Consider the following 26,180-nt stretch of genomic DNA (forward strand, 5'->3'; position numbering starts at 1 on the left):
AAAACACCAAAACCAGAAAGACAAAACTCTGCAGAACAGCAATTCCATCCACTCAATCTGCATAGCAAAAAAGTGTCAGACTAGTAAGTTAAAAATTTTAGCGAAATCATATTTTGGCTCATTAAAAACGTTTGTTATACTTAAGGTGATATTTTTATAGGCAATAGTATAGTCACTTATCATCGCCATTCATATTATTGCTACTGAATACGTTCAGTATGCAAATTTTGACCGCCCAACTTGCTTGATAGCCTCTACTATGTAGATCTCTCCGCTCCAGTAACTGTGGCCAGCAAGATTCACAGCAACTTTCTTCAATTTTGGTTCGTCCATTATAGTGTACATATGTTTTTACATACGTCCTTCAACTAATAAGTACTGTTTTTGTTGCTTACCCTCGGGAGTAAAACATTAAGTTGATCATCAACCTTGCCACACAGGCGTCTGCAAAGTGAGCACAATCAACCAGTCAATTGGCCAACTTGTGAGCACGTGCGTTTTGAAAAGCAAGTCATCGTAAACTGCAGCATCGTTTAAAGTTACACAGAGGATGGACACGCAACTAGCAGCCGCAGGCGTAGTGTCAAAAATACCGGCAAAAGTGGAAAATCGTGCAACCAATGATTTAATGCAATTGAAATGGAAAAGTAACCGACAACTGCTCGCAAGTTGTTTATGATGGGCGGGCGTACAGAAGTTGGTTAAAAGCTTATAAAGGGTGGGACGTTAATTGACTATTCAACAAATGGAGTAAAGTAGCTTTTGAATTCATGCTTCGCGCTTTCAACAAATTGAATTGGCCTTGCTATTACATCCAAATCGTCATTGTTAACTCAAAGAAGCAGGCTAATTATTACAAAAATATTTAGCATAACAGTCTTAAGAGAGAGTGTCTTATCTAAGCCTTATCAACGTAAGTATTAAATTCCAGGAAACTTGGCACCACACTTGGATTCACTTGGTCGATATACTCGAAAAGTTCAAATTTTTGGGTTGACTCATTTACTTTAAGATACCTATAGTAAAGTTGAAAAGCGAAGCGATCCTTTAGCACGAGCCGTGTGAACTGATCTGCAGAAGGTATATATTTCCCGTTCTGTTCATAGCCAATCTGAATACGGAAATGGAAGGAGATTCCAACTATTCTGCTTTACTATAAGGACGTTGCCACGAAGTACAAAGGTCATTGGAACCTGGCTCGGTTTCTCTTACGTACTTATGCACCACTAAGCTTTTGATGCGTACGCAGAGAAGGATAAACAAGCTTAAAACAGCGGCTACTGTCCCTATGCCTCACTGAGCTCAGTTGGAGCCATAACCTACTTACTACCAAGGCTTTATTTTAAAACTTTTAAGCGAAGCGTACGTTTTGGCAGACTCTACAGTGGCTGGGAAGGGCGAACTATTGGTGTGAACTTTACAAGGCAACCTTCAGGCTAAACAGCAGCTTCTAACGTATCCGTTACATTGGAAAATATGTGGACTGACTTTCTGCCATATTGTACCATGAACTGATCATGAAACATCTAGGCGTTTCTCATTACTAGCACATTATCTCATTCTGATTTGCTAATATGTCCATTCATGCATTGCTATCATGAACAGCTAACATTCATTCCTGATTGGAGTTTCATAACTATCAAAGGGTGTATTTTCACTGGTTTGACGATGGTAAAATGAACACAAAATTTGAACGCATTATGATTAATTTAACGTTTTAAGTTTTTTTGTCAAGAGAGCAAATTTGTTTAGTCATTTCAACAGAAGAGGAGTTGCTCTCAAGTTTACATATTATGTAAAAGTTAAAGATTTCCAGTCCATCTAAATGATTTTTTTGTTAAAAGAACTGATTGCATTGGTCAGTTAACAGCGATTAACTGCCAATACTCACTACTTTATTATTGTTACCATGCTGCGACAGAACTCTCTGTCATATCAACAGCATTCACTGTTATTCGAATATTGACGGAAATTGGTTATTTTAACAGTTTTCATTGTTGTTCTGTGTCAGAAACAACTGTTTCAACAACGAATTTTAAAAATTGTTTCACAGCCTAAGGTTGAGCACTAAGTCCTTTTCATAAACTATGGTTGACGTAAAAAAAGCAGTATCTCAACAATAGAATGAACAGACTTCATAACCTAAATACAGGATATGGTTTTATTATACTTGACTGTCACAAGAATCTGTTCAGCAATGACGAACGACATTCAGCAACAATGTCAGTTAACTGAAACATTTTCTCAGCCTTAAATACGCAGATGTGGCACCCTTTGATGAACATATAAAGATAGTATGTACTTAAAAAAATTGCTTAAAATACTTGAACGATCTTCAGCTCGTCGTGTTACTTGACCATTTATCTGTTTTTTTCATGCACTTATTTGGATGGCAAATTACCAATGTCAACTTCCAACTGCAAGGAGTAAGAGGCGAATAATTAAAAATGGCCAAGCACACCCCAAAACTCCCAACGTAACCAAACAGCTGCAACGAATTAAACACTGCAATTGCGCTGTTGAGATAAAAGACAATTGATAAGCAAACTGGCGGTTAGCAGATATCGATAGAGACACCAGTCAAGTTCCGAGTCATGTTCCAAGTGCCAAGTGCATTCAACTTACTTATTCAGCTGCATTAGAGAGCCTGCCAATATTGGTTTGTTTGGTATCGTATAACACTACCGCCCGCTTGCTAGCCTTGACAGCTGCGCTACCTTGAGAAACTGTAAAACACATTGGCGCGCAATTGGCGCGATCAAAGCTACGAATGTATGAGATACCTTTACCAATTTCGGTTAGACAGCACGACTGGTTAGGGGCTGACTAGTACCACAACCAACAAAAAGAAGGTGCAAAGGCCGCACTCAATACATTTACTTTGATGTGTGTGCTTATTTACTAAAGAGCTATTCAATGATCATTTGTTGAGTCAAATCGATCGAGTTATGAATGCCCAAAAGCGCCGGCCGGCATACCGGCGGCATACACCGCCAAGTAGCACACTTTCGCACATGTAGCCAACAACTTGTTTCGGAGGTTTTTTGCATTGTTTTTTTGTGGTAAACTTTACGTTTACGTTTAACAATCGTCTATTGCTATTTTCTTTGCCGCGAATTGCTGCCGACGTATTGTTATTACTCTTGGTGATATGACTTTAGTTGTTGACTGTCATCTGTAAATTGTTGTTTGTGTTTTCGATGACTTGCATTGCGACACGAGTACATTGGAGCGGTTCGCGTAGTTCTGAACTGGTTTTGTGCGATTTACTCATAATTGCACGTCTTATTTTTTTACAACTTACCAAGCTTGTGAGTATGAGCTTCGTTATCTCCTGATCTAAATTGCTTGATGAAGATCGCGACTAAATTGGTGATCCTTGAAATTGGCATTCCGTAATAGCGCTAAAGGAGATTTGTTTCGATATATATAAAGTATTTTATAAATATTTGTGTGTTTATATGGATAAACGGTATTATGCGTTTATTGTTTGTTCGAACTAACTGCTCTTTTATGTTATTATGGTTTGATTGATTACAACATTTTTTTTGCTATTTATAGTGCTCTCACGAAAGCAATATGTCATAAGAATTTATGCTTACTTATATCACTTCGTAACCTCATCAAAAATTTGCAAGTCATCACAATTGTAAGAAAGCAAGGACCAATGTGTATGACGAAAAAAAAAAATGTAGTATAGTTTTTGTGAGACTTGCATCAAGTTGTAGGTTTATTCGGGTAAAAAAAGAACTCCATATTCAGAATTTCCAATAGACTCTCAAAATCTGGAATTAGGGATCAAAAACCACATTTCATAGGTCTGGTCAAGGAACAAAGCTAATATATATTCGGAAGTAGGCCAGTTTTGCTCGTTTAACGGTGTATATATCTCTAAGTTTTAGAATTATTAAATAAATCTTACAGAGTTATATATTTATGTATGCTTGTTTAATGGTGTGTTATATATTGTCACGGATATTAGCATCACTAAGCTATACCATCACTAAGGCGATGCTAAGGCCATGCCAAGCAGTATTTACGTCAATAATCAAATCATGTATACACATATATAAGGCAGCCGAAAGAGATGTCACACACAGATGCATTTACTTATACGCCTATGTGTACTCGAGAGACTGTAAACTACAAACATTCACATCAATAATTCGCTTCCCAAGGCAGTCGGTTCTATGTACCGGAGCGACTCGGGATTTTTCCCGACCAAGGACTGTCATTTCAGTGTGACCCCATCTAATTTGTTTCGTCCCTCCCACAAATTGTCATCCTCCCAGCAGCTCCTTGCAGCAGGACTGCTCCATATTCTCTTACTCCGGGAAGGCATCGAATCCAATCCGGGCCCGTCTCCTGACTCCGGTCCTGAGAAATGGTTTTGCTGCATCTGCCGGAAAAGAATCTTTTTAGGACGGTCATACTCTGTTCAGTGTGTCTCGTGCAAGGGATGGTTGCATCGGACAGGTTGTTCTGGGCTTGATCCCAAAACCCGACGTCCACGTAACTTTTATAAATCTTTTGTGGCTCCTTGCTGTTCACGCCCAAGGGCGTCCCGTAGTCTACGTCTAAGCGCCCCCCCCCCACTACCTTCCAGCAGCCCCGCTGCTCAGTAAGCCACAACAAGTACCCGCTGCTGCTCGCGCCCCACGGCGCCAACAACTCAAACAGCTGCTACCACTCATAACTACAATCTTCGTTGTAGAGTTGGAAGCAATGCTGAGCAGCAGCCCCTGCCCCTGTCTTCTCCCCCTCCCCCCCCCCCCCCCCCCCCTCTTTTCCGGCCGCAATCGTGTAGGCCAGGGAAACAGACTCTTAGCCCCTACCTCCGTTTGCACCGTTTGCCAGCACAGAATATATATGTTTGCGACATCCGCCCAATGTAGTTCCTGCCTTGGGTGGTGCCACTTCCCTAGATGTTCTGGTCTCCGCGACGGCAACCCCCCGACGGGTTTCATCGCGCCATGTTGCCAGGCCGCAAACCCAAATCATCCGGGTACCCCAATGCTTGCCCAAGGACGACCAGTCCTAGGGCCACAACAGCAATTGCGTCCTGGCCTTCCCCAACCCAGGCGTAGTCACCCGTCACTTACCCCCAGAGTGGCGACGTCTCCCCTTATGCACTTCAGAATTCTGCAGTAAACTGTAATGGACTAACTGAGAAGATTACGGAGATAGTCGATTTCATGAAGCGGCACAACATCCGCATTGCTGCGATTCAAGAGACTAAACTCACAGCAAGATCTGCATTGCAGACCTGCTCTGGGTATAACGTCCATAGGAAAGACCGCGAAAGCGGAAATGGAGGCGGTCTCGCGTTTATCATACACCACTCTGTGCAATATTGTATATTTGATCCTGGCATCGACCGCAGGGGCAATGTCTTACAACGTCAAGGCCTATCTGTTCGGTCAGGCGATGCAAACCTAGAAATCATCAACATCTACATCCCTCCTGCCACCTGTTGCCCCAGTGGATAAATAAAAAAAAAAATAAATGTAAGGCGCGATAACCTCCGAAGAGATCTAAGGCCGAGCTTCTCTTCCAATTTGCGTCGTGCTCCTCTTGATTTTCCCTACAAATTGGCCGGACGGGACCTACATGTTTTATGCCGACTCCGAACGGCATCTGCAAAGCAGATGAGTTTTCACTGAGAGCTTTTCATGGCAGAAATACACCCGGAGTGCTTGCCAAACACTGCCGAGGGGCGACCCCGCTTAGAAAAATTTTCTTCTAATTGAAAAATCTTATTTCTAAAATTTTGATGTTGCTTTGCCCGGGAGTTGAACCCAGGGCATACGGTGTGATAGGCGGAGCACGCTACCCATCACACCACGGTGGCCAAAAATGTGGATACCGCCCTAATATCAGGGCCTTACTCACTGGCAACAATCGCATTATCTTCGGCGATTTCAATGCCCATCATGATCTATGGCATTCAAACTTGCGGGCGGACAGTAGGGGTGAGATGTTGGCGGATCAAATAGAAGAAACGACGTTCTGCACAATAAACGGAGACGCCCCCACACGTATGGTAGGAAGCTGTCACAGCTCGCCAGATATCTCAATCGTGAGTGCAGAACTCGTAAACTGCGTCAACTGGCAGCCGATGGTAACATTGGCATCCGACCACCTGCCCATACTTATTTCGCTTGAGCGTAACGCCGACTTCATCGTCACTGAAAAACGCACTTTCATAAACTTCAAAAAAGGAAAGTGGGAAGAATATAAATCCTTTATAGACAGCCGCCCAGCTGCCCTCCCTATCCCGACTGATGCCCGCCAACGGGAGCGTGCCTTCCGTAAGGTCATTAAATCCGCCTCGGCACATTTCATTCCCACCGGGAGAATTCCCGAAATCCGGCCCACTTCCCGGCGGAGGCCGCAAACTTAGCGAGAGAACGTGACCTTATAAGACAGCCTGACCCAGGCGACCCCAAATAAGGGATATAAACCAACGCATCAGATTGCTTGTAGATGGACACAAGCGGGCGAAAGGGGAGGAGTACCTAAGAGGTTGTAACCTCTCTACCGGTGTGGGTAAACTTTGGTCCACCGTAAAGTCCCTATCGAATCCGACTAAGCACAAAAACAAAGTTTCCATCGCCTTTGGCGACAAAGTGCTGTCGGACGCGAAAAAATGCGCCAGCGCTTTCTGCCGACAATATATAATGCATCCAACGGTCGACAAAGATAGACGGAGAGCCAATAGACGCGCACATAAACACAAATTCAGCGCGTTGACAATCACCATCACCGCTAAAGAGGTTGAGGACGCCATTGGTCGTGCTAAACAATCCAAAGCAGTGGGCCCAGACGGCATAGCCATGCCGATGCTTAAAAACCTAGGGAAAGAGGGGTACAAATATTTAGCACATGTCTTCAATCTGTCTCTTTCCACCTTTGTCATACCTGAGAAATGGAAAATGGCCAAGGTGTGCCACAGGGTGGTGTCCTATCCCCACTTTTGTTTAATTTCTACATATCTAAGCTACCTTCACCACCTGAAGGAGTCACAATCGTTTCCTACGCCGATGACTGCACAATAATGACCACAGGCCCAGGCCCAAAGATCGATGCGCTATGCAATAAAATAAACCTGGGCATCCCAACAGACATCTGATTGATAAACCAGCACCGCCTAGGGGCTTAAGGAGTCATCTCCGTAAGCATTTTGAGGAAATACGGCACCTGAGAACCCAGCCGTATGAAGTGAAAAAACACAAGCAGGTCCTTGGTGAACTCCAGGAATTGCCCGGTGAATCCAGTACTTAACGAAAATTATCCAAAACTTGCGGAAGAGGAACGCATACTCCCCAGGGAAACGCGTGTCACTCTTGCTCAACTTCGTTCTGGATACTGTAACAGGTTAAACTCTTACCTATCCAGAATCAACCCTGACATACAAAATGTATGCCCCGCTTGCAATGTGTCCCCACATGACACCAAACATCTCTTCAATTGTAATGTGGAACCAACGCCTCTAACACCCCTTTCCTTATGGTCCACCCCTGTTGAAACGGCAAGTTTCTCCGGACTCCCGTTAGAGGATATTGATGACAATTTGTGATCGGTCGCGGCTATTAGGTGGGGCGAGCATTGCTACAACAACAACAATAATTCAATCATTATGTATCTACATAAACGAATAAATAATTGCGTCTACACATATGTACGTATACGAGCATCGGAGCGGCAATGCACAAACACATGCATATATCTTATCTGAGTTGTCACAAGAGAGGGCAATAATTTGTGCACGTAGTTGTGGCTGGCGATTTTGTAGCCGAAACTAACTAGTAACTTCTGGAAATAGAAGAGCCTAGATGTATGCAGCGTAAACTAAAAAAGTGGCGCAAGCGAGTAAGAAGTAATTCAGTTTGAGTTGAGCAATCAATCAGTTTGATTAAGCACGCAATCTGGCGGCCAATAGTAGAGTTTAATTTGAGTTATCAATCAGTTTGGTTATTAAGCCAGCGAGTAGCAAAGTATAAGTGTTATTGTGAAGTACTTTAATAAAGGCCATTTTTCCATTATTCAATATTGGAGTTATTTATTCAACAGTTTAGTGATTCGAACTTAGTAGAGGATTGCAAATAAAAGGATTTGGAAGTAAATTCGTTACAATATTTTTAAATTTTTTATAACAACCATGTTCATGAGAATATACAAAGAGGTGTTTTATCGTCGCAGGTGGGATAATTGTGCAATATTCCATTTTTATTGAAGCATTATGTTAAAACCACCTGGAAATTTCTAGTTATAATAAGTAAGTTGAAACACTTAACATTCAGTTATTACTGTTTTGTTAAAAACCCACAATATCTTAATATATTGTAACGAATTTTCTGCAAATCCTCTTATTTGCAATCCTCTGCTAAGTTCGAATCACTAAACTGTTGAATAAATAACTCCAATATTGAATAATGGAAAAATGGCCTTTATTAAAGTACTTCACAATAACACTTATACTTTGCTACTCGCTGACTTAATAACCAAACTGATTGATAACTCAAATGAAACTCTACTATTGGCCGCCAGATCGCGTGCTTAATCAAAGTGATTGATAGCTCAACTCAAACTGAATTACTTTTTACTCGCTTGTGCCGCTTTTATAGTTTACGCTGCATACATCTAGGCTCTTCTATTTCCAGAACTTACCAACTATTTCGAGTGTTTATAGTTCTCATATAGTTTCTACTTGTTTACAATTTTCTACTTTTCAGCGTCTCTCAGATGTATGTGAGTTTGTAGTTTGCAGTCTCTCGCACACACATAGGCGTATAAGTAAATGCATCTGTGTGTGACATTTCTCGGCTGCCTTATATATGTGCATACATGATTTGATTATTGACGCAAATACTGCTTAGCATGGCCTTAGTGATGGTATAGCTTAGTGATGCTAATATCCGTGATACTGCCCTCCACCTAAGTCTGATCGTCCCGATCAGACAAATCTCCCGATCTAACTGCCGCTAGCATCTCCAAATGTACAACTCTTCTAATCCGTGGTTTCCCAGTGGTTTGTATGCGGTAGATGGTATCACTGATCTTCTTCGCAACTTTGTACGGGCCTTCCCAACTGCACCGAAATTTGGCTGGAACACCTTTCCGCCGGTGAGGGTTGTTTAACAGTACCAAATCTCCCGCCAAGAAACCTTCCGAATTAAAGTTCTTGTCATGCCAGTGTTTCATCTTGCTACTCGTTACCCTGGGCCGTTCCTTCACACTCTGTTGTTTGGTCAGTGAACCACTTCGTAGAGCTTGCGCTGGACGGATTTGCTTTGCATAATCGGTATCGTTCCCGTTCCCAAATTTCACAACAGTAATGCGCTCCGGCTTGAAACTACCCTCGCATTCTTTCTCGGAAATTCGTTGCTTCGTTTTCCTGCGTCTTTTAGGTTTTGTCAATGCCAGTGTTTCTCCTGCAGGTACTTTTGATTTTGATTTATTTGGCCCATTCGATCTATCAACCTTTGCCTTTGACTTTCGTGGTCTTTGTCGAGTATTTTCCACCAGTACCCGATTACTGCTGAACCCGTTTTCCAAACTAAAATTAAGTGGTATGTCCTGGTTCTTATAGCGCATAATTTTCCTCCGCATATCGATCCTGACGTCATGGTCAACCAAGAAGTCCACTCCCAATATGACTTCATCAACGATCTCCGCCACAACGAATTTGTGCAGAACCATGACTTTTCCAATTAATACCTCACATACCATTTCGCCTTGGACTTGATTATACTCGCCTGTGACCGTAAGCAACCTTGCTCCAGGTAATGACTTTACTCTCCTGTAGATCAAATCAGATCGAGTCAAGGAATGAGATGCCCCCGTATCTACAGTCAGTACACGCTCTTTACCATCCACATTCCCTCTGATGGTAAGACTGCTTGATTTCCTTCCAATCTGCGACACAGATTTCACAGGACATTCAATAGCAGGGGCAAGTTTTCGTTCTTTACATCCGACACGCTCTTGCTCATTTCCGCCAGCTTTGCGTTTACGGCCACCCACATTGTTGGAACTATTAGGACCAAGATCGCAATGACGTGCAATGTGACCTGGGTTGCCGCACTTGAAACATTTAATAACTCCGGCATTCTTCTGTTGAGATCACCTCAGTGCTTCCAAAATTGTGTCTACCCACTCTGGCCTTTCTACTTCCACACGGCGTGCTTTGAAAACTGGCTTACACAGAAGCGACGCTGTTTCCTGAATCAGAGCATGCGATACCGTTTCAGCAAATGCTAGTTTTGGATTCGCATATGTAGCCCGCTTCGTTTCCACATCTCGTATGCCATTTATAAAGCTCTGAATCTTTACCCTTTCAGTGTATTCCACGGGTGCATCCGCATTCGTTAAATGTGCTAGCCTTTCAATATCCGACGCAAACTCTTACAATGTTTCACCAGGCCTCTGGAAGCGGTTCAGCAACTCCATTTGGTATATCTGTCTCCTATGCTCAGTTCCGTATCGTCTCTCTAGAGCAGCCATCAATGCTTCATAATTGTTCTGCTCTCCTTCGGGAATCGTCTGTTGGATTTCCGCTGCTGGCCCCTTCAATGCCACGAACAGTGCAGCAACTTTATCTTCCGCATTCCAGTTGTTCACTGCTGCGGTTTTCTCAAAATGTAGCTTGAAGACCTGGAAAGGAACAGAACCGTCAAAGGATGGTGTTTTTACATTTGGATTACTCGCTGAAACTGCTGGGCGATTTAGGTGCAACTCCTGTATACGATCTTTCAAAGCATCCATCTCGGCCTCCATTTTATTTTGTCGTTCACTAAAAGCCTCCAGCTGCGATAAGACTTTTGTTTCCTGTGCCTCCAGCTTCGTTACGATACTTCCTGGGCTTCGAGTTGTAATGTTATGCGTGCCTCTTGCTCTTTTAATTGTTCTGCAATTTGTGACGCCATGTGTGTTTTCTGTTCATCCAATTGTGCTTCAATCTTCGCTGTTATACGGCTCTCCTGTGATTCTCGCTGAGATGACATTTGCGACGACATTTCGGATATACGTGTCTCCTGTGCTTCAATCTTGGATGTTATGCGTGTCTCCTGCGATTCCAATTGAGATGTTATATCTGTCTTTTGTATTTCGAGGTGTGTTGACATATCGGTTGATATTTGTGACGACATTTGCTTCAGCACTGCTAGTATCGCGTTAGTGTCTACACACGCCAATGGATTCGAAGTCTCTATCTTCTCCTCCAATTTAGTCGCTGGCTCTTCCACATCAGGATAAAAGACATACTCGTCCACATCAATTCCTTCCAACTCCATTACCTCTCGTAGCCGTGCTTGAAGTTCGATCTTATTGCCGGTTGTATTCAATCCACGGCTCTCCAACTCCTTCTTCAGTTGCTGGATTTTCAATTCACTGAACTTTGCCATGTCCTTGTTGTGCTCTGGAATTTATTCAACGATTCCTCTTCTGACACCAATTGTAACGAATTTTCTGCAAATCCTCCGCTAAGTTCGAATCACTAAACTGTTGAATAAATAACTCCAATATTGAATAATGGAAAAATTACCTTTATTAAAGTACTTCACAATAACACTTATACTTTGCTACTCGCTGGCTTAATAACCAAACTGATTGATAACTCAAATGAAACTCTACTATTGGCCGCCAGATCGCGTGCTGAATCAAACTTATTGATAGCTCAACTCAAACTGAATTACTTTTTACTCGCTTGTGCCGCTTTTATAGTTTACGCTGCATACATCTAGGCTCTTCTATTTCCAGAACTTACCAACTATTTCGAGTGTTTATAGTTCTCATATAGTTTCTACTTGTTTACAATTTTCTACTTTTCAGCGTCTCTCAGATGTATGTGAGTTTGTAGTTTACAGTCTCTCGCACACACATAGGCGTATAAGTAAATGCATCTGTGTGTGACATTTCTCGGCTGCCTTATATATGTGCATACATGATTTGAGTATTGACGTAAATACTGCTTGGCATGGCCTTAGTGATGGTATAGCTTAGTGATGCTAATATCCGTGACAATATTTTCGAATAGTAATAAGGTTTATAATTATCACGGATGGGACAAAAAATAGACGGGCCCATTAGTCATTAGTCATATATTATTAAAATCCAGTGAATATAGGAAGCATCTTATTTTGTTTAAACACTTTTAGGCGTTTAAACATCTGAAAATCAAATATCTTAAAAATAATAAATTTTTCACAAATAATGTTTTTGCTGTAATATGAAATATAAGTGTCACCGATGGTACAGGATTTGTCACGGATGGGACATATTCGAATTTAAAGCATTTATTGATCTTGTAAATTAAGTAAATTAAGTATTCTAAAGGTAAAAAATCAGGTTCACGGCAAGAAACTAGTGACCTAGCCACATCTAACAACTGATCCTGCGTAAATACCACGGTGGGACATACTTATTGCTAAATAATTCCGCACCAATTTCAAAGAATTAAATTGTTGAATATCTTTAAATAAGAAAGTATTTTGATCGGAACCCGCGTATGGAAGCAGAGAAAGAGGGCGGCCCCCACTCCGCTGGAAGGACCAGGTGCAAAACGATTTGAACTCCCTTGATGTGACTAATTGGCGCCAGTAGGCAGAGCGAAGAAGCAACTTATTGGACGTTCATAACCGTGTAAACGGTTAAGTGCCAACTAAGTCTAAAAGTAAGCTTTTAAAACGATTTTATAACATTGTATAACAAATTTGAAAAAAAGAACGACTTGCAAAACTTATAATAAAAACCTTCTTTGCCTTTTTTGTCACGGTTGGGACAAATGTAATACTGTACGTTACATGTAATAATAAGAATATTATTATGTGATTTGATCTGCTTCATCATATCATTAAATAAAGCTCTAGTGGTAAATCACAAATTATTTGACAGCTTTTTCAAAACAAGCTCCTTCAACCATATTGAAATAGGCAAATCAATACTTAAAGAGAAAAAAGTTATTGAAAATGCATTTTAAGAATAACTTTAATATTTTCAGTTTCACTGAAGGTTTTTACAGTTTTGTAAGATATATCATCTCTGCACCATGATTCACTTTCCCATGGAACCTTCCAGCTGTCGCATTACATAATATATTGAAAGTTTAAAACAGCTTTTTTTTAATATTTCTTACCTTTTGAAGAAAGAAAGTTCCAAACCTGATTCTGCAAAAAAAAAAAAAAAATAAACAGATAATTATTTTATAAGAACCAATACATATAAAAATTGTAAAGTTTGATCTGGAAAAAAGAGATAAAATAGTCGTTAAAACTAACCTTTCTCTGCCGGTAGTTCGTATGGAAACCAATCTAAATATGATTGGAATTTGTTTTAATGGAAAAGACTTTACGCTCTGGGACTGAAGCAAGTGCTGGGCCCATATCGTTTTTTACGATCCGTGATCGAATAAAATTTTTTAAAACGCAATACCACTGAAATGCTGATTGAGATTATGGCAATACATCAAATAGTGGCTTCAATACTTAATATATTCATAATGTATAATCATTTTTACGAAAAGCTCGACAGATTTGCGAAATTGTCGAGAATTCTGACAAAATTTTCCGAGTATCGAGAAAAGGGTTAGAATTCAAATCGAAAAAGTGGACTTTGTTCTCCATATCGCGAAAAGGGCTAGAATTCTAATCGAAAAAGGGGACTTTGTTCTCCATATCGAGAAAAAGGTTAGAATTCTAACCGAATTCTATAGTGAATTTCCAATCAGTTTCTAATTTGAATTTTAGGTTGATGCGCAATTAAATTCAATCGTTTAAAATCAATTCAGTTTTCATTGTTATATTACATTAAATATCTTTAAAGAATTATAAGCTTATATACATAATATGAATATAATGCGAAGGCTTCTTGTAATAAGTCAAAACCTTACTTAAACGAAATTTTCGCTGTCACTTATTCCTTCAGTATTTGAGGTGTGTATGAGGTCACGTTTTCTTCACTGGCTGGCATTATCAAATAGCATTTCAACAGTTTGCTCACTTTCCCCTTTTAACCTTTTTTTATTACAAATGAAACTCTGATTTTTATTACGTTTTTGTAACAGTAAGGATGAGTGGAGTGATCATGTCGTACAAATAATCGATAGCTGTGACAACATCACATTTCTAGTGTTTCTCAAATCGTTCTCTAATCGAGTTCTATCCTAGTTTTTTAACCGAGTTTTCGATTAGGAAAGCATAAGAGAATTGGAATTCTATATGTCACTCAGCAGTTGATATGCAATTACAGCTCTGAAAACATGGTAAGAAAAATTTGATTAGTTAAGTGAAAACTTGGTTTGCATTGTTTGCATAGTTTGGGGTAGTGCACTAAATTTTGATGGCTAATACTTTAATTAGCAGTACACTATATTAGAAACATGTGAGTGCGCACTATTTTGTCATCACTATAGTGATAGAGCTGCCTTTCCCCACTACGATGAAAAAAAATTTCATTTCATTTTACTTTTTTCACTACCACTCTTACTTACTTACTTAAATGGCGCTTAACCGTTTAAACGGTTATGTCCGTCCAACAAGGCTCAGCAGTTGTTTCTTCGCTCTACCAACTGGCGCCAATTGGTCACACCAAGAGAGTTCAGATCCTTTTCCTCCTGGTCCTTCCAGCGGAGTGACTTTCTTAGCCGGAGCATCGGCATTATCAAATAGCATTTCAACAGTTTGCTCACTTTCCCCTTTTAACCTTTTTTTATTACAAATGAAACTCTGATTTTTATTACGTTTTTGTAACAGTAAGGATGAGCGGAGTGATCATGTCGTACAAATAATCGATAGCTGTGACAACATCACATTTCTAGTGTTTCTCAAATCGTTCTCTAATCGAGTTCTAACCTAGTTTTTTAACCGAGTTTTCGATTAGGAATGCATAAGAGAATTGGAATTCTATATGTCACTCAGCAGTTGATATGCAATTACAGCTCTGAAAACATGGTAAGAAAAATTTGATTAGTTAAGTGAAAACTTGGTTTGCATTGTTTGCATAGTTTGGGGTAGTGCACTAAATTTTGATGGCTAATACTTTAATTAGCAGTACATAGCTAAGCGTGGGGCAGTTGAGGGCGAGCAGTTTAGTGTGAGTTATAAGGCAGTATTTTGATGTGCTTGTAGGCGTATGAGTCGTGGCACAGTGGATGACGTACACGACTCACACGTTTGGGGTTGCGGGTTCAAATCCCACTGCAAGCAAGCATTTTTTAAATTTATTATCTTTTTTATTTTATAATATACTATTTTAATGGACTGTATGTTATTTTTAAATTCATTTAGAGAGAGGTCACTATGTACCAATTACACCTTGTATTTATTCATTGGGGGCGAGCACTGGGGGCTCCAAGGTATTGGCTGCGGGATGAGCCACCTTGTTTTGCTTTGAAAAACCCCTTGTAATTATTCACTGGGGGCGAGCACTGGCGGCTCTGAGGTTTCGCTCTAATGAGCCACCTCATCTTCTATTTGAAGAACCTCTTGTATTTATTCATTGGGGGCGAGCACTGGGGGCTCTGAGGTTTCGCTCTAATGAGCCACCTCATCTTCTATTTGAAGAACCTCTTGTATTTATTTATTGGGGGCGAGCACTGGGGGCTCTGAGGTTTCGCTCTAATGAGCCACCTCATCTTCTATTTGAAAAACCCTTAAAAAATGTGATATGGAGGCGAGCACTGGGCTATGAGGTATTGGCATCCCATCTTCTGCTCGAAGAACCTCCATTTTAAATTAAAAACTAAAACTATATCTTTAGAGTATTTCACTAACAAGTTGAGAATTACAAGCATACTCAATGGCTAATGAAACAAACGAAAGAAAAAAAGTCATAGTTTAAGTCGCTTAAACAGTACACTATATTAGAAAAATGTGAGTGCGCACTATTTTTTCATCACTATAGTGATAGAGCTGCCTTTCCCCACTACGATTAAAAAATTTTCATTTCATTTTACTTTTTTCACTACCACTCTTACTTACTTACTTAATTGGCGCTTAACCGTTTAAACGGTTATGGCCGTCCAACAAGGCTCAGCAGTTGCTTCTTCGCTCTGCCAACTGGCGCCAATTGGTCACACCAAGGGAGTTCAGATCCTTTTCCACCTGGTTCTTCCAGCGGAGTGACTTTCTTAGCCGGAGCGTCGTCTTTCATTCGCATAACATGGCCGGACTATTTTGACGTCTGCGTAAAGCAGACCATCAACTTTTCTCTCTCTCTACCAAAATATGGGCACTAAGCTAAAACTGTAAATATTTTCACAACTAGCTTTTAAATTTTAGTGAAAAATTGTTCAGCCTCAATATCACGTTAGCTGAGTGAGGCTGATATTTTTTTTCGTTAAGACTAGTGCATTAATGCACTATCCCCATCTCTGATAGTTTGCATGTATTTCATACATAATTTTATCATATTCATAAAAGGTGGGCACACCTAACTTTAAATTTTTTACGAACACTTAACGAAAACTAATTTTTTATCAGTAAATCACTTAACTACAATATTTTAAAAGTTAGAATTTCTTTCAAGGAAACCCATAAAAAAATTAATCATTGAGGAGAAAAGGTGTACGCTAAACTATTTATATTTAAACATGGAATAATTATGAGTGCGGCTAACTGACGCACGTAAATGCATTCTACGTAGATTCGAATATTAATTTTCGATTTAAATTTTTGTCACGCATCACAGACAAAATTGAGAAATTAAATATGATAAACATGAAGGAAAACAAGATAAAAATAGAAACAATTTTCTTAGGTAGCTCTTTGTATTAGAATGTGTACAGAAAATTTAGAAATAAAAGAATGGGGCAACTCACTAAAACTTGCAAAAGTATTTTTCAAAAAGCATTTGCGAGCTTCAAAGAGTTCACTTACGGCTTTTTTGTTCTGAAAATAATGCCGCCTTGTTAATTCTTCTCTCTCTTGCGTTGCTTTCACAAAATATTTTCCACTGAATTAGATAAATGGGGTAGTGTCATGTAGTGCCAGTCAACTAAAAACTAAAAACTAAAATAGCTGGCATCACCCCACATGCAACCATGCATGTATGCACTTGGCGTTACTGGGTGAAAGAGTCGAATGACGGAGAGAATTCTGATTGGCTGAATCTTCCGTTACTCGACTCTATCACGCCATTGCATTATGCGATTTTCCCGTTATGCACTGTTGTGTGCGTGGGGCTAAATGCCCAAAAACGAGTGGCATCGGTATGCCACTTTACAATGGTCTCATTACTTACAAATAGGGCCATTTGACGTAGCGCTAGGTGACATAGTTCAAAAGTTAGAAATTAAGATTGCAACATGAGGGTAAAGTTATTTCAAGGAAGGAAAACACTTTTAATATGTTGTTGAATTTAACAAAAAATAACTCTATAATTGTGTTTCTAAAGTCGTCGAAGGGTAATAAGTGAAGCGTTGGCGGACGCTGTGGTGTGGTTGTAGCGTGCTCCGCTTACCACACCGAACGTTGTTCAAGATCCGGGCAAAGCAACATGAATCAGAAAAAAAGTTTTTCTAAACGTGGTCGCTCCTCGGCAGTGGCTTAGCAATCAATCCGAGTGTATTTGCTGCTGCCGTTCGGACCCGGCATAAAACATTTCCGCCGATTTGTAGGAGAAATTAAAAGGAGCGCGACGTAAATTGGAACAGAAGCTCGGTCAAAATCTCCTTGGAGGTAAATGGAGAAAAGTCTTTTTTTTAACAAGCCCATGTTGTGGAAATGGCATAAGTCCACTGAAAAAAAGTTTGCTTGGTGACAGTTTTACAGCAATCAATTATCACACTTACCAAAATTTATGTTAAGAAAATATCAAAAAAAGGTGGATTTATGCCACTTAAAAAAATGTCCTAAATTAAATTGGGGCGAAAAATATTTTTAAAATTAGAATTAGATTTACACCAAATTAGAGTTTTTAATTAAAATCATTCATGAAAGAGGTTAATTCGACATACAAATATAATTTTCCCACATGCGCGTAAGTATGTTTCGTTGTTTACTATCGTTTTCCCACTCTCGCCTTTGTTTTTGTTTTCGCAATAATTACGATTTTTTCACGCCTATTACTGTTTTGTTGCGTTTTATAGAAGTAATCGGTTATAGCATCATATTTCTCAATTAAAGCGCATCTTCACATTAGGCGCATGCGCAGCCGTCTGCAACAACGCAAATGCATAAGAGCAATTAAGCGAGGAAAACTTTTGCAATTAACTTACAAAACGAAATGAAAATTATGAAAAAAATAAGCACATGTGTATGTAGTAGGTATGAATGTTCATATATGTATGTATGTATGGCTTTATATATAACAAAGCTAATTAGAAGCAGTTGCAAGATATTGCTTTTATATAACAGTGATCTAAAAAAGGTGTGGAAGTAAGTGTAATAGTGAAAAGTTATAAAAATGTTAATGAACTGAAATGGAAATTTGCTCGTCATTGCTCATTTTTGTTTTATTTATACGCTTAGTTAGCATTTAAATTGTCTAATCAGCTTTTGTGCGCTTTTCAGCCACTCCAGTAAATTTTGGCACATGTGCTTTTATTATTGCTGTTGTTGCTTTGAGTATTAGTGCTTTATTTGCAACTTTATACATATGTATATGTATGTATGTCTACAACAACTTCATCCATTTACAAATATCTTTGTATATATAAATATATACATAAGCATATATTTACTTTTTGCCTTTTATGTCTCTGATCCGCTCGTTGAGGTCATCACACTTGCAATGACCAACAAGTCAAACGATACCGACCGATTTCCTTCTGGTAGCCGCTCTAGCGCGTTTTGTAGTTAGTTAATATTTATGTACCTAACGCTTTATTTTAACCGCTTGTTTTTACTCCATTCGGCAATGAAAAATGATTTTTGTAATTGCGAAACGATTAAATGATTCCGTCAGCAAATTGATGGATAGCAATATAAAAGCCATTTTTGGTTTTGATGAGCGTTTTTGCTTTGGATTTTAGCATCGGTTGTAAGTCGATTTTCTTAATTGCTGGCACTGCATTTTTGATTTACGCGCATTTGTTGTAGCGTTTTGAATACATTTTTTTCTATAACTACTAATTTGATTATAAGTTTTACTTTGAACGTGAGCAAATTTATATTTTCACATGTGCCGCTGATAAAATTTCTTTTTTTTATTTCTACTTATGAAAAAAAGAAACAAAATTAAATAGCTACCGATTTCAAACATTTTTAATTTTGTGAGTTAAATTTTAAAGGGAAAGACGATAAAAGATAATTTTGAAATTTTTTAAATTGATTGATGATTAAATTTCTTTCATCTCAGTTAGCCAAATTAACAGTTTTCCATAAACTATAGAGTAATACTATTTTCACACAGACGGCTTATTGAATAATAAAGGCAATTTTCTACATTAAGACGCATATTGAGCTCAATCTTCCCTACAAAATTCGAATCTATAATTATTTCATTAGTAGCTAATCGTATGCCTAATGAAGTCAAAAGCACAATGCAACTCTGTTGGCAGCGTTCCGCTGTGTTCAGTGCTTAAAAATGTCATTTGTCAAAGTAAATGTCATTGTCTATATGGCGGAACGATACAAGGTGGCCGCATCGAACAGCTGATTATAATCTTTTTTATTTGATTTGATACATCAACTACCGGCGCAGTACGATTTTGACATTTGCCCATCGTATTTACAAGTACATGGAATTTTTTTATGTTTGTAGGTATGTCACCATGCTGCCACCTTGTATCGTTCCGCAATGATTGTCATATAGCTTTGTCATTTTATTCGCTTGACATTTCATCCTTCATACTAATCGAGCAGTTACTTCTGTGTGAAAGCAAAAAATTTACGATTTCATTAGAAGGTGAAATGAGATCATTAAGTTTCTGTGTGAAAACAGTATAATATGGGGTATTTTCTACATCAAGTTTTTTACAATATCTCTACAAACACGCAAGGTCGGCTGTCGTTCCAGAAGCTCAGTCTCAAAACTTTCGAATTTAGCGTCGTTTTTGAACTGGTGTCACTTTGAAATAACGCACGCTGAAAGTTTCCCATACTTTTGGATTTCGGAAACACGCTCTAATGCAGAATTTGTTCAAAAAACGCCCTACCCCAGAATGTTATTCAAATACACACTATCTCAGAAGAACGCCCGATATATAAGTTATTTAAATATATTTTGACGTTAGAGCCCTATCGCTTAATAAATAAAATTATCAGATAAAGATTTTTTGAAACAAATGCTTATAAAGGTTGAAAAATATTTTTAAATAGTGCAATACCCGCGGTTGGCAGCCGATATAGGCTGCTATTTTATTGCTATACATTGACCCTTAAACTTGCATTTATTGTTTATTTTTCTTTTCAAGGAAAATCTCATAGGTATAAGAAGAATATGGCCAAATAAAAGGACAATGGCAATATCGTGTTCCGTAACATATAAAACTTATGATAAGTTATTAAGTATTAAAATCCCCTATTGTTTCGTAGAGATTTGATGCATTTATCACTCTACTCAGCGCAACAAAACGGCGAATTTTCAGTACGAAACAGTGATATTTTGAATTGGAGCTTTAGATAGAATATTTAAGGCCTAAAGCACAAACAATTTGAGCTATTTATTTATTTTTTTTTTTTTTTTTTCAAACGGGTCGATCTTATTAAATGGTCTATTTAGCTTGGCTCTGTGTAGCGTGCATTGTTTACGAATTTTGTAATTGAAATTTAGGGAACTTCCCGACAAGCTACAAGCTTGAACTTTGGAATATAGTTGAGAACCCGATGGCAATGCACTAAAAAGAAAAAAACTCCGCTGGGTGGCGCATGGATCGACATATTTCAAAAACTCGTTTTTGGTCCGATTTGGCTCATATATGGAGCAAATATTACATACTGTCCGGTAGAAGTGACATCAAAATACTTTGGAATTCCAGAAGGTACAAGCATACTTGGCGCTGAGTCGAATAAAGTCTTTGGAAGGATTATATATTGAGGAGTTAGATTGTAGCAAATTGTCAGGAAAGAGTCCTTGTAATAATGAGTCACTAAATGAACTAAATATAATGAGAAAATAGAGCGAAAAAGGGACCTGAAAATAAAAACAGCAATTAGAAACAATATATAAGATAATACTAAAAGCTAGAAAATAATTAGGTAGGTCCTAGGTACTAGTAATCGCACTCCTCATCAATCTAGGACGTTGATCAGACAAATAAATTAAAGCGTTGGTCGCGTTTCTAAAAACGTGAGGCGTAGCATATCCTGATTAATGTTCAATTGGTCTAACTTATACATATATGAAAACATCATTTGTAAAGATACGAGCGGTTGATTATCAATAGAAATTTGACGCAATCCATGCTTTTATTTGTTTGTCTGATCAACACCCTAGATTGATGAGGAGTGGGATGACTAGTACCTAGGACCTACCTAATTATTTTCTAGCTCTTATATATTATTTCTAATTGCTGTTTTTATGTGCAGGTCCCTTTTCGCTCTTATTTGAAGTCCAAATCTATAAATGAAATTTTCGTTGTAAAGATGGAGATTCGTGCTATTAGCGAGCTTTGGGCATTATTGGTCGTAGTGCTTTTATTTAGTTATATTTTATTAAAATAACTAGAAGACCCGGCAGACCTTGTCCTGCCCTAAATTTGGCCTATCTGCGTACATTTTAATAAGCCCCGTTCCGTCTGACTCTGCCCTCCCCCCCCCCCCCCCCCCTCTTCACTTTTTCCTAATCCTTTTATTCACTCCTCCCTCCGTCTTTTTCGCTTCATATATCTTTATATTCGTCTCATTGTATCTCTTTCTCAATCTCTTTCTCTCTTTTCTCTTCTCTCAATTCCTTCTCATTCTTCTGCATCCCTTATTGCCTGTCCGAGAGTGTGGTATGTATTTTATTCCAGTCCCAGTCCCACTCCCACTCGGAGTCTCAGTCCCAGTCCTAGTCCTAATCCCAGTCTCAGTCCGTCTCTGGATAATATATTACTCTGTACCAAAGCACTCATCAACAGCTTTCATTTGATATCTATATTGTATAAACACTGTCTAGGCCCGCGTTTTGGCCTATATCTCGAGACCCTGTACCTGTAGTAACCACCACGTGAGGTTTACGCAACTTGTGTGAAAGTTTGAACAAAATCGACCAACGCATCTCTTCAACAACCGGCGACCAACTAACACACATTTTAGCCTTTCTTTTTATATATATAGATTTTTATTTTTCACACTTCACTATAATATTAAAACAAAATGCAGATTTTGGTTGCTTTTGAAATTCGGCTTAAAAATTGCACATGGACCAACTAAAGAGTCTTCTGCATTAAAAAAAAATGTGTTAGTACCTCCAACTCGCGGGCCCTCTCAGAAACTACCCCCCCCCCCCCCCCCCCCCCCTCTCGACGGCCTGGTGATGTGCTATACTTGATATCATTCGCTATAATATAATAAGCAGGGTGTTTAATTAAATTACACAGAAGTATATCCACTTCCGCACCACCTGAAAATATTAATGCCACTGCGTATACGTAACATTTTAATATTACGTATAAACAAATAAAAAAATTGCAATAAAATAATATTGCGACTATAAACTGAGATATAACCTATCCTATATTTCAAGTTAGAGCAAACTACACACAGGGTGCAAAACAAATTCGAAATCGGTTCATTAGTTTAGGAGTCCATTTGCCTCAAACCTGTGACACGTGTTTTTTGTATATTAAGATTTGTTAAAAATAAACGACTGTGAGCACACAAAGAAATCTAATTGTACTATGGCATTAGTGTGAATATTTGATTATAACTGGCACTGTATTACCGGCAGTTGCTAACATTCGCCAGATTGCAGCGCAAGCGCATGTAAGTTTTTATTGATAGCACAGTTGATTTCTGTTGATATTTGATATGGGACTTGAGGTCTTCAAGTAGGCTAAATGAGTCCATAGTGTTTTTTGAAGATTTCTCAGCGACCAAACTCAACACCCTATCAGAAACCAGGGCCTATGTTATGAAATAACTCCGTCCACTGGCAAATACTAGAAGCTTTGCTCATATGGTACAATGCTGTTTCTCTCCCAACATGCACTTCCTACTTCTGCTATTACTGACTAGGCCTAATTTAAAAGCATGTGGCGCCAGAAGGCAGTGCCCAGTTAGAATACCCACCATGTCCCTATAATCCCATTTTTTAAATGATGAGAGTAGATTTGGTAGTCCAAGATCGATTATGTCCAAATCGCGCCTTCTTTCAATCAAAACCAGCGTTTTGACCAACATGGTCAATCTATTCAAATCAATCAGAATTTGAAAGGAGTGTACATTTTTACATCAACATCTTAATTTTATTTTTATTGGAAAGAGAGAAATTATATCCATATTTATATTACTAGGACCAGCCTTCTTAATTATATTTCTATTGATAAAAATTCGTTTAAACCATGAGGTAGTCTATTATGTTCTTTACTCACAGTCTCGCCTACGATAACACAATTATCACACAACAGTGTAATCATATGAACGGAGAAATTAGTTTTTGTTTTATCTCAGAAACAGTATATATATAAGGCTGAGTAAAACTGTATAATTTACTACTCCAAATCCATACATATATTATTTGGATGTATGACGAATAGGGCAAAGTTAAGGCTCAAAAGTCAAACATGGGAACATGGTAGATTTTTTTTTTAACTGCATTGCGTTTTTTATCTCAATTTTCAAGTCTCTAACTCTCCTAAAACCTACTTCAAAGTGGTCACAAGATTTCCAGATTTCACGAATTTTCTAAATAGCCCGACCCATGTATGGCGACCACCGTGGTGTGATGGTAGCGTGCTCCGCCTATCACACCGTATGCCCAGGGTTCGCACCCCGGGCAAAGCAACATCAAAATTTTAGAAATAAGGTTTTTCAATTAGAAGAAAATTTTTCTAAGCGCGGTCGCCCCTCGGCAGTGTTTGGCATGCGCTCCGGGTGTATTTGTGCCTTGCAGATACCGTTCGGAGTCGGCATAAAACATGTAGGTCCCGTCCGGCCAATTTGTAGGGAAAATCAAGAGGAGCACGACGCAAATTGGAAGAGAAGCTCGGCCTTAGATCTCTTCGGAGGTTATCGCGCCTTAATTTATTTAATAAAAGTTTTTACCTATATAATGCACAATCATCGCATTCAAATATCAAGCTTGCCGGAAAGTTCCTTTTAATTAAATCGCAAGATACACACAAGAAAAAAATCAAATCTACATGCATGTGAATACTTTTATAGTAATTAGTAAAATCTAAACATGTTTTTAGTTGTAAACAATTAAAGATTAGTTAATTTACAGCCGGTAAATTTATGTGTGTTTTTTTTTTTTAAAGTACATTCACTGATGCATTTGTAATCCGTTATTTACATATTTACCCACTAACAGAAAGCAATCGTCTTAAGAATTAACTTCAAATACTTGTGGATAAAAGTAATTTACTGTGAAATCGTTCAGTTTTAGACCAAAACTATCTGGGAAAATTTCAACTATTTCCACTTTTCATTTGCATTGTAAGTCAGTCATGAAGAATTACAATCGAATTTCCACCAGAAATTGCTTGTGTAACGAAATTGTTATATTAAATATACATAAATACATTTTTATAAATTTATGACAATGCTCCAAGATACAGTCCAATGCACGAGCTCTTTTAGGCTGAAACTAAACATGAGGATTTAAGAGTTGCACTTCTAAATAATTGGAATAATTAATGTGTAATGAGAGGTAGTTATGCTAGAGGGAATACAACCGCAGTGTCACTTTGCTTGGATCACTCCATCATTCCACTCCATAACAGGCTTAAAGATGGATAAATTTGAACGGAGCGATATGCAGATATTTATATAGAAGCAGATATGCTCAATAGGCTACACAAATCTCTTCCGTTTCGCGCTAAATGCCATCAAAACACAAATAAATTGTGGACTGAACCAAAAAATTCATTATCGAACCGTGCTCGTAGCGCTAAACTTATCAGAAGCTCTTGACCCAGTCAATCACAGCGCGTTACTGCAAGACTCAGAAGGGTCTACTCTTCCACCTAATCTCAACGACCGCAAATTTTTTAACCAGTCAGCAGGCATTGGTCCAGTTCAGGTACGCAACAATTCAAGGTTCGAAAGGTTTGTTCAATATATTTTTCATATGGATCCAACTACTTTAACGTACTACGGCCAACTCGTAGAACGGCAAGTAATATTTAAATTCAGAGTAAATTTTATAATTTGTCAAAAATGTATGATTTGAACCCTTCATTTAAAGCTAACTCTGAGTTAAAAGTATAACTTGCTTTTTTGCAAATGGGCCAAAGCTTGGTTATATTCAGCTACAACTTTGTGTGTTATACTTTTGAGAAATGCAAAAGGTTTGATTCTGTTCTTTTCTTAACTACATACATACGTATATGGTAAAAAATATTGGCCTACCCTAATGTACCTACAGATATCTTTATTATGTGTTCTTACTAATTTTAGTAAAATTACTTATTTTATGAATTCAGATCATTTAATAAAGCGGCTTCGTCAAACGTCAATGCAGTAAATTACTCAGACAATTTGTTTGAATCGTTTCCAAGTTCAACAAATAAAGGTGTCTAAGTTCGGGTGTAACCGAACATAATATACTCTGCGTCAGCTTCAATTGTACATTTCATTTCAGATAAATTACATTTCTACATAACACGTGGCACCGCCCGTTTAAAAAAAAAATGTCTCCACATTTCCTCTTACAATAAAACTTGCTTTTTTGCTATGTTATAGTTTATTATACTAGTTGTCTAAGCTTTGGGCAATTGAGGGCGAGCAGTTTAATAAGAGTTATAAATGAGTAATTTTATGTGCTTGTAAGCGTATGAGTCGTGGCACAGTGGCTGACGTACCCGACCAAACGCCCGGGGTTGCGGGTTCAACTCCCACCAAGCATTCCTTTTTCTAAATTTATAAATTATTATTATTAATGGACTGTATTGAGTTTATGGGGTTTTTGATTTAATGTATTCATTTTATTGAGTTGGGTAGTTTTAGTGCTATTGGTGTGTTTAAGTCATGGGAGGATGCATAGCATCAGTACACCTTTTATTTATTTAATTTGGGGGCGAGCACTGGGGGCTCTGAGGCTTCGCTCTACTGAGCCACCTCATCCTCTATTTGAAGAACCCTTTAAAATGTGAT

General features: G+C 38.6%; 1 protein-coding gene across 16 annotated transcripts in view; it reads right to left on the reverse strand.

The window, feature by feature from the left end:
- The window catches only part of wdp (windpipe), a 166,429-nt gene that overhangs the window by 99,594 nt on the left and 40,655 nt on the right, over window positions 1–26,180 (reverse strand). For 15 of the 16 annotated variants that reach the window (XM_067776662.1, XM_067776660.1, XM_067776670.1 and 12 more), the window contains exon 3: window positions 13,136–13,166. The gene's annotated coding sequence lies outside the window, so the exon portion shown is untranslated. Of the gene's footprint in view, window positions 1–3,385; window positions 3,405–13,135; window positions 13,167–26,180 lie in introns of those variants that run through there. The other variant, XR_010951370.1, reaches the window with a different exon arrangement.

This window comes from Eurosta solidaginis, chromosome 3, assembly GCF_040869045.1.
Source record: "Eurosta solidaginis isolate ZX-2024a chromosome 3, ASM4086904v1, whole genome shotgun sequence".
In the NCBI taxonomy this organism is placed as follows: domain Eukaryota; kingdom Metazoa; phylum Arthropoda; class Insecta; order Diptera; family Tephritidae; genus Eurosta; species Eurosta solidaginis.